The sequence below is a fragment of the Epinephelus lanceolatus genome, chromosome 1 (genome assembly GCF_041903045.1).
Source record: "Epinephelus lanceolatus isolate andai-2023 chromosome 1, ASM4190304v1, whole genome shotgun sequence".
Classification (NCBI taxonomy): domain Eukaryota; kingdom Metazoa; phylum Chordata; class Actinopteri; order Perciformes; family Serranidae; genus Epinephelus; species Epinephelus lanceolatus.
Window position 1 is genome coordinate 20,101,644 of NC_135734.1, and position 13,766 is coordinate 20,115,409.

At 41.3% G+C, this 13,766-nt stretch overlaps 1 protein-coding gene across 5 annotated transcripts in view; it reads right to left on the reverse strand.

Moving 5' to 3' along the window:
- dlgap4b (discs, large (Drosophila) homolog-associated protein 4b) overlaps positions 1-13,288 on the reverse strand; it is a 162,443-nt gene extending 149,155 nt beyond the window's left edge. For 2 of the 5 annotated variants that reach the window (XM_078167101.1, XM_033626851.2), the window contains exon 1: positions 12,859-13,286. The gene's annotated coding sequence lies outside the window, so the exon portion shown is untranslated. Of the gene's footprint in view, positions 1-12,858 lie in introns of all 5 variants that reach the window. The other 3 variants (XM_078167108.1, XM_033626854.2, XM_033626856.2) reach the window with 3 other exon arrangements.
- Positions 13,289-13,766: the final 478 nt, after the last annotated feature.

The following is a 13,766-nucleotide window of genomic DNA, read 5'->3' on the forward strand; positions in this document are numbered from 1 at the left end:
CTTGACAACAGTTGTGCGGGGAAACAACCTCTCTTTGTAGTTACAGATCAAAGGCATAACATATAGATTTATTATCACACCACATCAGGTATATGTTGAGCTTTAGCCCCCATCACTGTTCATTTGTTTTTCTGAAACTGGCATCTGAACCCGGCAGTTTCCTCGTCTGTCTGATTATCTCCACCATCCTCACTCTCTTGCTTTCCTGTTTTTCGTTTCATTCTGCGATATCCTTTATGAGTCACCTACAGGTCTGTGCTGCCGAGGACTGCAGTAATTACTCCAAAACAACTCATATCGAAAGCCGTGGCAGGTTTATTTATATTTCAAACACACAGGGCATATTAAAATACCTCACAAATGCAAAGAAGAATTCAAAAGACAAAACAGACTAAAAGCAAGCAGATAATAAATTAGCATAAAAAGTATAAATAAAGAAAAAACGCATAAGGATAAAATGATTTTTAAAAAGCTGTAAGAGTGAATTACAGACTGGGTAAGTCTCCCTTTTGGTGTACCAATCATACAAATCAAACAGTATTTGCATATGCAAAGTGTGCATGCATCCAGCTGAACATACCATATGTGCATAGTCTCACAAACACAAAGACAAACATTTAGCAAATCTTTATAAAACTGAACGTCTACACAATTAGAAATGAGACAATAAATCATACTCAAGAGCTGCACAAACTAATCAAAACCCAAATGAGGAATCAGGTTTAAACAAAACCAACACAATCATGTGGCATCTATTAGTTATTAGTGTAACAGCAAACAGCAATGAGTGCAATTAAAATCAGCATCATGTCAGGCAATTAGCAAGGGATACTGAACTCTCTCTGTATCCTTATGCAGCCTGGTTTCTTCATTCTTTCCAGTGTCATTAATTTGTGCCACATTGTCTTAGCTCTCCTGTGGTGAATGCCGTATCACTTACTATACAATTTGTGAGAGAAATTCAGCCCACTATAACAATATAATTATGAATCATGGCTTGCCCCTGCACACAATGTATTTTGCTGTGAAGTAATAATCTGTAACATTATTATATAAATACACTTCTGTTCTAAACACCAATAAACAGGTAGTGAAAGGCCACCTCGGATGACCAGGAAAGGCTGCCTACAACTCAGACTTAATCAACAGAAAAAGGAAAAAGAAACAGGTGTGCCCACTGAAAATTTCACTGTAAAAGGAAAATATTCATTACCTTCAACAACAACAATAATGTCTGTAGCTGGCAGGCTCTATTACTGAGCTTTTTTGTCTTGATTATTATATTGGAACAGCGATTAATTAAGTGGCAGCTTCCTTGAGCTCCTGTGAATGTTAACATTTGGTCTGGTTATTAGTCGAGTGTGCGGTGAGGATATGCATGTGGCTTGTAGCAGTAACAGATCTGCAGTAACACTGTTCTGCACAGTTATTGCATTGTATGTTTTAATATACTGTACACACAGTATGACTATTTCTGGTGACGTGGTACCACACACGTACACACACACACACATACACGGAGGTGCAGAGAGGGGACGAAGAGAGGGAGAGTGGTTATTTCTGTGGGCAGTAGCGAGCACTGAGAGAGCCATAAAAGTGTTTAAACGAATTTTACCGATCACTGGGGGATGCTGAGGTCGAGCCGTGATTAATTTGAGCCCAAATATTTTTCCTAGCCGTGCTGTGCTTGTGTGTGTGTGTTTTAAAGTTTACAGAACACATTATCAGGATGTTTCAAATATGGGATTGAAGGCTTACAGTGTTTGTGTAAGCACATTGGGGAAATCATACAGGTGCACTGTGATGGATTTTGCTTATTGTATTAACAGCATTTGTTTTATCTCATTCTATTACACGCTGCCATTACATCTTATCTCTTTAACCTCCTGAGAAATGACTTCACTGTATTTTGCAGCTGAAGAGACTACATGTCGACCATTTTTCGTGAGGGATTCTCTCAAAGGGATACTTCGGGTTTTCTGGGGTTTTGTGAGGCTGTGTGAGATACTTATCTATCAATGGTGGTCAGTGCAATCCCTGTTTGGAGAAACACAGACAGGACTACAGGATATACCCAGAAGCTCAGTAATGCATTGCTGTGGATGAGGGTTAGCAGCAAATTGAAAGTCACTTTAAAAAAGGCCTACCTAAATAAATCAATATCAGCCCTTTCCTTTAGCGCTACACTTTCTCAACCGCGTGACGTCTATATTCCTACGCAGAAATACCCAACTGTGCCGTACACTGTATTACGTCGCAGGTCAGCTGTGTGGATCAGAAAATACTGTTGCGCAATCCAACTAAAATGAAACTTTACTTTCCTTAAGACTTCTAAGAAAGTGTGTGCTTGTGTGTTTTTCCGGGTTATTCAGACAAAGAATGAAAACAGCTGTGACTCGTTACACTGAAGGTAGACATCAACACTCCACCTACAAGATCATCTTTCTCAAGACGAATATGTAAAACCACCGCCAAATAAGCAAGAGAGACATATGCTGAAGAGCACTGCTGAACCCAAAATAAAGTCAAAATCAAAATACCTATGCATGTGAAACAACTTACCAAACAACAAGTAAAGTGTGAAGCGCTGATATGCTCTGATTCAGAAATATCCTGAGGTTGTGTGGTAACCAAGTCCAAGCGGCAGTGGCTCTGTGGGTTCGTGAGCATGCATTTACAGTTCACAGTTAGCGTCTGCTCTTTCTGGGGCTCCAGTTTCCACAGAAGTTTCTCCTCTGTCTCGCTATTTCGGCCGGTTCAGTCTCTGTAAAAGTTTTTCCTCTGGTTTATTAAGGTATCCCTTTGTTTCCAAGTTTTTGATTTCCTTGTATTTGTTGTCTCTTTCACAAAAGTCTGACCCTAACACCTGACCTGTGACACACACATGGAGGCGCACAGCTGTGATGATGTGCAGGAATACGATAGTCATACGGTTGAGAAACTGTAGCGCCAAGGGAAAGGAATCAGTGGAAAAGCAGTGAAAATGTTCTAAATACAGCATCCACTTAGACTGATAGCACTTTTTTATGTAGGGCTTTTTTCAAGTGGCTAAAACACACTTTGTTGCTAACCCTAATCCACAACAATGCATTGCTGAGCTTCTGGGGTGCTAGTCCTGTCTGCTTCTCCAAACAGGGAGTGCACCTACTGCCATCTACTGTATGTAATACACTGACTATAGATGAGAATCTCATACAGCCACACTTCAAAAACCCAAACAATCCCTTTAACATACAGGTAACATTAAAACTGACAACACAATGCCTCAATCTTCTAATGGGGACAAGAGCAGGCCATGAAAATGTTCTCGTGAGTGTGGAGAATGAGAAAGGTAACACAAACCACAACAGTGTACTCACTTAACATGTAGCACCCAAGTTTTTTAATTCAGAGGAAAGATCTAGTTCATCTTGACTAAGATTTATCTAAGTAATATGTGTAACTGCTTATACATTTAGATTTTTGAGCTAAGTACCGTCATGAACTGTAAAAATGTGATACACAATGTCATAAGCTGACAATGTGCAATTTATCAGTCAGACAAGTTATCCACCTTTATCGCAGCAAGCAACACAGATGGCATTATTATGCAGTATTCGCAGACAGTATCTAAATGAATCTATTCATCTCAACGCAGTGTGTGCATGTATGTGTGTGTGTATGTGTGTGTGTGAGCAATAGAGAGAGGGAGAGATGATTACCGGGGCATTGTGAGTAGATTTAACAAGTAAATTGAACACAGAGGTGGGCCTCCTCTCTGCTTGTTCTTGTGTCCGCTAATTTCATTTTTCCACTGGGTTCTCTAGTGGGGGGCCTTGCATCTCAATGAGGCTCTGTCCAGCTGGGAAGTGGTCTCACTACTAATAAAGGACAATTCTCTCACGCTATTAGAAAACTGGCAGGAGAGGAGGGGGAGAGCGGTGGCAAACGTTATCAGGCAAAGTGTGTGTAGCAGTTGAAAGAAGGAGTGCTGGCGTTTCCAAACTAACTACGCTGAAAAACACACTTTAAGTGGCAAAACACACTTAATATTCACACAGACACAAAATGACAGCATTAGAATTGATAGTGTGCCGTAAATCGAGATAATGACCATGCATTCTTCTGGTTGGTTATGCTCTTGAAATGCTCTTGTGTGACCAAAATGTCATGGGTCAGATATTTGTTAGTGTCACTTTCACAAGGCCGTGTGACCACTTAAAATGTTTTCTTCCCCAGCTGAAAACAGCAGGCGCTCTTCTGAAAACACCCAGAGCGCTTTGGGATGCGCAGCGTTTTTTCAGCTAGGATGGTTTGGTTGAATTTGGTTGCTATGATACAGTAAATCTGTGGAAGTAAAAGTGTCAGCACAAGGTAAAGTACCTGCTCTGGCAATTTTATCTGTTCTACATGAACTAGCCTGTTTAACCTTACAACATCACTTTTAACAATTGTAAAAAAAGGCCTGCAAATGTTTTTTTTCTCAAGACCACATTTACATAGTTAATGGGTCCTATTGTTTGTCCTCACAATGCTATTGGATAGAAGAAGGTCTGGTCATCTGGCCATGAACTCACTCTACCTGCAAACTTCCCGTTGAGCTCATCTCCTTTTTTTGCATGACTGGATTTGTCAGGATTAAAATAAGTAAAATTCCTTAAATATTTTTTTTGTGTTTATTACAATGTCTAGAACATGTACATATTTAGTTATTTTGGAAAACATTCATCAAATTTGATTTATAGCTTGTTATGTCTATGTTGTAATTCTACAACGTTGGGTCAGTGTGGTAGTCAAAATAGCCTGTGCTCCTTACACATTACATAAGGTCACTGCACTTCTCACATGGTCACAAATTGAAAAAAAATGTAGTAGAAATAGTAGAAGTATTAGATGATTCATTGTAACGAAGCTCTAAATGTGCTGGTCTAGGTACCATGTCTTAAAGATTTCTTTTGGTTCCAAAGGTACCATACTGAAAGTGTTTGGTGGAAACGAGGCTTTTGTGGCTCTCCCATTGCAAAGGATTCAAAAACCACAAAAATGCTTTGGTAGACACACAATGCTACCAGGTAGAGTCCACTAAGTTCACTGTGGCCAATTAAGTTAACTCCAAGATAATGTGCAGAGGTTTTTCACCATCAACCAATCAATTGGTTGAATAGTATGTAGAATTCAGTCCACCAAGATTTTCCATGGTTGACTTCAGGCCTACAACATTTTACATAAAGCAAAACTATTCAGTATCGCAAAAAAAGTAATAAGAAATTTGGAAGTTAAAATGTTTGATTATAACTTTAGTTGTAACTTAAAGGAACATTTTGGGGAATACATGTTTGTTTTCTTGTCAAAAGTAAGATGTGAGGGTCATTACATCTATCTGTGTGCTGAAAATGAAGCTACAGCCAGGAGATGGTTAGCTTGGTATAAAGACTGGAAGCTGAAATCATACAGAGGTTTTTGTGCTGGAGTCTCTCTATTTCTAGTTACTCATACTGTCAGAAGGTGGTCTTATCATTATTAGATGGCAGTAGTACACAAATAACAACACATGCACAGAGCTTCTGGCGGATGAGGTAAACAGGCCCAGACGAACACTCATATTACTGTAAAGACTCGCACATCTGATATGAAACCAAAAACAGAGCTGGATTCACTCACTGCAAAATACACTGACAGATTTCTTGTAATCTGCAATCAGCCATGGCACCTAACAGTCATCAAGAAACTCTGACCTCACAAACAGTATCCTACTCTGAATCACTGAAGGTAAATCTAAAGCTGTTGTTTGTATTTACCATCCGACTTGTCACATTCTCTACAGGCATGGCTGGCAGGGACCTTTTCTCTCAGCCAGGTTCCCAGGTCCACGCTCCCACCCCTTTGATTGAACAGCTGACAGCTTGACCTCCTCTCACCGAGACGCATCTTTTGACTGCGGCCATTTTCTCACCATTATGTTTAGCGATGGGCCTGTGCCTGCCAGAGACGGGGGGCTAGTTGCTGAGGCTATCATTCATAGCGGAGAGGAGGAAAGGATTAAGGCCACTGAGAAAGAGCAGGAGAGTGAGGGGTCTGCATCTTAATGCAGGCCTGAGTGTGGAACAGCGTTGTTATTAGGTGGCTCGGTGAAGAGGGAGGAAGATGCAGCGGCTGGGTGGGTTGGTAGGTGGCTGTTGGTGGGAGGTGGGGGGCAGGATTAGGGGGAGGAGGAAAAAGGAAGCTGCAGAGAAAAATTTGAAAAAATTGGGATAAGAAGAGTAGGAGATGAAATAAAGAATGCATGCACGGTACAAAAAAGAACATGATGTACAATCGAAAAAAGAACAGCTCTTTCTTTAAGTACTGCTGATGCTGCACACATTACATGTTACATGTTACTTTAATTCAACCACTGCTGCATTGAACAGACTCTGGCACCGAGAAAGAATTATTTTAGTCCAGTACCGCTGATGTCATTTAATTTCCTCAGCCATCTCCTTTTAACTCGCAAAATAAGCTTAAAATCCTTCATCATGGGATGCCCACTAGCTCACCTGTTAGAGCAGGTGCCCCACGGGTTCGGTTCCAACCCACAACCCTCTGCTTTCATTCCCCCTCCCTCTGCCCCCCTCTCACTACATCTGTCCTATCAAATAAAGGCAAAAGACCCCAAAAATATTTAAAAAAACCTTAATTGTCAGAGTTGGAACACGTCCTGTGGATTTCTCCATGATTGGTTGGCATTAACAAATTTAAATCATCATTTATTTGTCTCCCCGTCCATCTACTTTAGAGAACATCTACTTTCTAAAATTCATCGGTCAATATTTGAAAATTTATCAGGGAAATCTGTTTTTTATATCTTACATCCTCCAAAATGTACAGTGAGGTCAAAGCTCAACAGTTGAATCAGATGTGTCATGCTGAGGGTGCTTTCACACCTGCCCTGTTTGGTTCGGTTCAATCAAACTTAAGTTTGTTTGCACCCTACGCACAGTTCATTTGGGCAGATGTGAACACAGAAATCACACTCGGGTGCGCACCAAAACAACCGGACCGAGACCTTCTTGAAGAGGTGGTCTCGGTCTGGTTACAAACGAACTCTGGTGCGGTTTGTTTGTGGTGAGAACTTGTTGCGGCCTCGATCCGAACCAACTGCAGTCACATTACACATTGTTTGTGTTAAACATGAGCATGTTACAGTCCTGGAGGATTATTAATGTGCACCTCCTCCTGTACTGCCTTAATATGCACATTCAGCACATCCAATGCATCAAAACATTGTTTTCTAGTTGGAGCCGCGCCTCGTTTTCAAACTGTATGGTTTGACTAAAATGAACAATGACAGCAATATAGTCCACCATGACCAGCGCTAAAATCAACCTGCGTAGTTGTCCCTCCATTGTGACATTAGAAAGTGTCACATTTATCTTGCAAGTGTACTCTTCTTCAGCGTTTTGTTTACTTCCTGGACTTTTCCTGCATGGAAATTCTGACCAATCAAGAGCAGCTTTGTAGTCCGCTTGTAAATGTTGCCGTGAGAAAACAAACAAACTCTAAGCAATTATGCAACTTAGTAAAAAAAAAAAAGTCCCTGATTCAGACCAAAGCAAACAAACTCTAGGTCTGAAAGCACCCTTAGTTTAAACAACATAAGGTTGTAAACTTTTCTCCAATCTTCCAGCCAATGAAATCTAAGGCAGTACAGAAAGTGACATCAATATGCCTGAAGAGATGAATATGATTTCTTTTTAAAAGTCTCTCTTCAATATTTGCCTGATGGGACTAGAAAACCATTTCACTCAGACAGAGAAAAATATTTCTCACTCTTCAAAGGACTTCTGCATTACAATCAGACACAATCCACGGCTCATACAGACTCACACAAAGCGGCACATGCAGTAACACACACACACACAGACATACACACACATAGACAGACATACACAGACATCTATGCACGCAGGCACACAAACTTAACATGAATCCATCATAACAGCGTTTCACACTCCACTGGTCTCCTCAGGTCCTGGCTGTTTGCTCTCACACTCTGTTAGGTTACAGTACAATCACCTCAAAGAAAATAGAACTTCTGTCAGACGAAGCAGCTGAAAAGGAAAAGGTCTCCTGATGATCACTTTACTGACAAAGGCACAATAATTGCTGCTGTGCACAGGAATTTAATCTAGGTGCCGATGTGCCTAAAACATGTTTTATTCTTCTGGGTATCTGGTCTGTTGATCACTTTAAGCTATCTGATGGATGGTGCTTGTTTACATAAATAGCGTAACCACCTGACACACACATCGTAATCCCTTTTCTATTTGTCTGGATGTTTCCATCAAAATCATTAAAGTGCCGAGAAGAGGAATGTTATGACCATGACGCGATTTCTAAAGCCATGCAAACTGTAATTTAGTCCATCAGACACAAGATCAGTACACACACAATACGCTTTGACTGTAGCTGGTTTTGAAATGAAAACCTGAGAATCATTTTAATTTCTCCCAGGTATACACTTGTTGACCTTAGGTGGGTGTTTTGCATAACATCATATGGTCATTAGCAGATCTGTGGAAAAGTGCATAATTATCTTTGGGCTTCCGCTGAGTTTAATCTTTGCAGAATAGAAAATGTAGCGAGCGACAGTGTGAAGAATCTCCTCAGTGGATGAGTATTTGAAATGCATGACATGCATTTTAAATAGGCAGCTGATAAGCATCTGACATATCAGCATGCAAACTTTGGCAAACTTTGTACAAGTGTGTCTCTTACCATGTCTGATCAGAATCCTCATATACTGACTCAACTGGCATTTTCATGTGCTGATTAGTATTACTGCACTGTGCTTTGCAAATAAAATATTATCTTCAACTAACTTTGTATGTTTTAGTTGCCTAAATTAATCATGTCTGCAATGCACCAACACTACAGGGGGTTATCAGTGGAGAAACACTGCCAGTAAAATATCAAAAATATCACTGATAATTGAAAAATGTGCAGACTACTTCTGCTCGACAAGAGAACTGTAATTCCTCCCTAAACCCTTGACTTGTAGGTGCATAAAACAGACTACTTTTGCAGCGTTAACAAGCATCACACCAACCATAGTAGCACGTCATGTTGTGTGTAGAATTACAACAGCCTCTGTGGTAAAGCTCCCCCTTGCCAGACTGAATCTGTGCCAACTCCTAGTATCCCAGCGCAGCATGGATAGCATGACTATTAGCTGCAGGGCAGGTGAAAAGAGGGTTTGGCACCCATTCCTGAGCCTGCCGCCTCTGGGGAAGTGAGACGTAAGGTTTAATTAGAGTGGATGGTCTTGGGTTCTGGACTCACAGACGAGGCTTTAATTGATGTCAAAAGTGTCTTACTTCATGTCAGCTGTACCCACACTGCACTGCTTTGATTTTGAGCTGGAAAAGTGGGAGGTTTGGGGGTGGAAGGGGTGCACCACCTCTCCCTCAGTCTTTGGTTTAAGTACAGATAGAGTCAGCAAGTTTGTGCTCGTGACAGCTGAAATGTGAATGTTTGACAGGTAAGAGCAGGCGGGAGAAAAGCAGAACGAGGAGAGAATGTACTGCAGCAGTGACACTGACTTTTCTAAAATTACACACACAGTTTTGTGACTGTTAGTGTTACATTGAGTAATCAGCAGATGGGTGTGAATTGTGCCACGACTTCATTTGGCTGACAAACATTTGTTTCATTCAGTTCTATCATCCTTGATGGCAATCACAGCAGTTTCCGAAACAAATTATAGGGACTTTGTTTAGCATAATCCGGTTTACTTTTAATATTCTTGTTGATTTTGCTGCATCTCAACTAGCTTATAATAAGGCAAGTTAGCTTGTTGTCTAATATTATTTATATATATATATATAACTGTGAATAACTCCTTGGCAGACAAAGAGCAAAACGGGGGGATTGTTTGACATTTTCACTGTGTGAATTATTCAGTTTTGACATTGCTGGTTATACCTGGCAACTGCTCTGGAAGGGAAATAAACAAATGTTATGTCTTTTTTTTCCGCTCTCATATCAAATACAGGTGCAGGCTCTTCATCCAGAACAACCCGTAACAATATTTTAAATAGATCCCAAGCTGTGATGTATTTTTTCCTTTATAAAGAACAAGTGGAAAGAGGATAGAGAGATATGAACGATTTGGTTTCTTCTCCAGACATGGTTTCCAACTGTGGGGAATGACGACATCTTATCTCTCTAGTGAGGCTGTTTAAATATAGACTTCTGCTACTTTATCTGTTTCTGCAGCTTTAGAGTCAGTTGATACGTGATCATCAACTTCCTTTTATGTTTTCATCCTTGAACTTCAGCACCAGTGTCATCAACTTTTTGTCTCAGACCTTTTCTTTAAGACGCCAACATTATAACTCACATTTACTGCGGCAACATTAAAGCATCCACTTAAGTATTAATTATGACTGAGCCCCACACACTCCAAAAGCTCACAACACCACCATGGTGTACTCTCTGCAGAAACACAAGAGAGGGAAGATTTTTTTTCCCCCATTTTCCCATATTGCCTTCATCCCTTTATTGATGCAATATGGTGTAATCCAGCCCCCCTGACTGAGCACTGGAATACACACCTCCGACTCTGCAGATATTTAATACAGGACGCCTCTATACATTATAAATGGCCTTCTGCAATATACCACCCTTCTAAAATGAAGCAACTGCGCAAACAGAGAAAATAGAAATGACCTGCCCTTGCAGTACCGCCGGGGTTGGAAGTTCTATTCTGGTGCGTTTTCTTTCTGGACATAAAATGTGTCACATGAAACGCAGGCATTTGTACCACACCTAAACAAACAGATAACCTTGTTCTGAGGTCAATGAGGTCGTCATGTAGAGTAGGCAACAACTCAAGAGGAAGTCTGGGATGTCATTAAAAACACACACAATCAAATGGTGACACAACATGACGCAGATGAGAGGTGAGTGCAAGGATCACAGATTTTTATCAAATAATATCCAACATGGCCGTGGGCTGGTGTGCCCCTTTTTACGTGTGCACATGTGCGTGTGTGTGTGTGTGTGCATGTGTGACAGAGACAAGCAGAGAGGGCAGAGTGCCACAGAGAGTGACGAGATGCGATGAGACACAGTTTGAGTGAGTGCATACTAGCAGGAGGGAGAGAGAGGTAGAGTGTGTGAAAGTGGATGAGAGAGCAAGAGAGGGAAGATGGACATAAATGGCTACGAGTTAGCATAGCCCGCTAGTTTTTTTTCTGTCTTTTTTTTTTTTTATTTAATTTTTTTTTTTTTTGCAGCTGAAGCAAATTGAGGCCACTAACGCAGCAGTTAGGCTGCTTTTCAGGTCACTCAGAAAGCTGTGCTAAAAGGGTAGCTAGACCTAAATCCGCTGTTAATTTGGCGGAATGAAAGACACTGCAACCTACTAAAGGATCCGAGCATGTAGTAGTACATCAAGTGATTACATCTTGTCTTGTGTCATCTATACAGTGCAGGCACTCTGGGTTAATTTGATTAAACTGTTGGGAAAAACACTATTGATCCATCTTGATTACTATCTCTGGCTGAGCACAGCTGGATCTGGATCAGTTATTTGTGTTGCGTCCTTCTGAGTGCCAAACAGAGACAGCCAGATTCCTCTTCTTATTAATGCCACTCAGTTAATATTTATCACAGTTTTTTGTCAATATTTGTCTCCTGTGAACATCTCCTCCATCCTCAATATTTTTTGAGCTGGCCCCGCTCGTCCATGCTGTGCCAAAGTGAGTGACTGCTGAGTGGACAGAGCTGGATGGGTGATTCATTTGAGTTTGTGGATCAACTGACCTTGCAAATATGGGACTGGGAGTCTGTGCTAAATCATCATCTCTGAGAGCAGCCTAACTGTCGGGATGCACCGGTGGCCACACAACAGCCTTTTTTTGGGGCTCTTGAAAGACCCCCAAATTTATCATTATTTGCAGAAAACTAATCTTCCACTAAATACAATGTTTTTCATCCTCCATAAAACACACGGCAGCTCCGGCTGTCACAATTCTCAGAGCAACAAACGCAGTAAAGAAAAACCTACTTGAATCATTCCTCTTGAGAGCGTCTGAGTGTTTTTAACCTATAAAATGATGCCTCTTGATGCTCAGCAGCAGCGGGGACATAACAAGTCTCCGGTTTCCTCTGGGCCACCTGACATTGTGGTGGAGAGCAAGCTCTGATTTCAAATCTTAATAAAACGACACATACACTCACGCTATCAGAAAATTAAGGAAGTCATAGACCATATGAGCAAAACTAAAACTCAAGGCGCCTTATCACCTCTGTAAGTGCCATTTATTTTTGTTATTGTGGCACCAAAGCTTTCTCATATGTGACTACCTTCTCCTCCTAAATGCTCTGTTGGTCATGTGCACACACATCTTATTAACCCAGCCTGACAAGTCACAGTGTCAACTGGCCAAACACCACCCAAGACTCCAAACCTCCATTACGCATGCCTTTACCTGTCAAAAATAATATTGCTGAGAAAACCGTGGAGGAGGAGCTGCATCATTTCAGTCACACATCACAACATCACACAGACAGATCGCCCACTGTTGTTTTTGTTTAACCACATACACACTTACAAACCAACTAAGGCTGTCTGTGGAAATATTTCAGAAACAGTGTATAGTCTGCGTGTCTTTTAAAACCCGCAAAGGCGCAGTGTACATTCTGACTCCAAAACAGCGTTTTGAATCAGCATGAGTCACCTTCCCTCCCACTTTGGACGAAATGCTCACTCCTGTCAAACATATCTGACTTCACATGCAAAACACACATACATTCAGTGGGCGATATGGAGGCTGCCAGACACAAACACCAACCACCTATTCAACAGTTTTGGTCTCCACGGAGCCGTTTTACCTTCCAGTGTGAGCGCCTCTTGGAAATTGGAGAAGACCACTTGGCAGATTTATCCGTGTTTTGTCCCTAACTTCCCGAGCATCTGTTTGTGGAGACGCGGTGGTAGAAAAGAAGAGGAAGGAAACACTGAGCAAGCGTTCACTGTCATTAACAGCAGCGGCGGCGTTTTCCGTTCAACACCGGTGTTTGTTCTTTGTGACGCCTTATTTGTCCGGTGAGTTTGTGTGTCTCCGGCGGGGAGAAAAACAAGAGCCGCGGTCCACAGAGGTCTCCATTACCCAGCTTTATATTCACCTCGGCGGTTAGAGACGACAGACAGACGGAGAGGCAGACAGATAGAGAGGAGGACTGCCTCCGTCTGTCAGGAGAGCCGGGATAGATACTGAGATACTGCTGCAACCAACCAACTAACTCCAGAGAGAGGGAGAGACAGAGGGAGACGCGCGCGCACACACACAGAGGGAGAGAGATGGCAAATCCCAAATGAAAGGCTTCAGTGTATTGAGGCTACCAATCATTCATTTATTTGTATTGGTATGGATGTTAGGCCTATATAAATGACTTTACCAATGGTATTTCTGTGTTTCTATTCATAGCCCACTTTACATCACAGCTAACCATTGTGCCAATTATTTTTGTATAAGAAATGTGGTTCCAGCCACCCACTGGGGGACATTCAGTTCCATTTAAAATAAAAACCGGTTGGCAAACTCTTGAAGCTTGTTTCAGTTGTGTGATCCATGACAATGGACATGACGTGTGTATTTAAAGGTTCAGTGTGTAGGATTTAGGAGGATATCTTAGCAGAAATGGAATATGATATAATCAGTATTATAAAAATTCAATTAATAGCCTGGGCTGTTATTTGCTGAAATCACTGAACTCAACAGGCCTATATTTGGGACAGG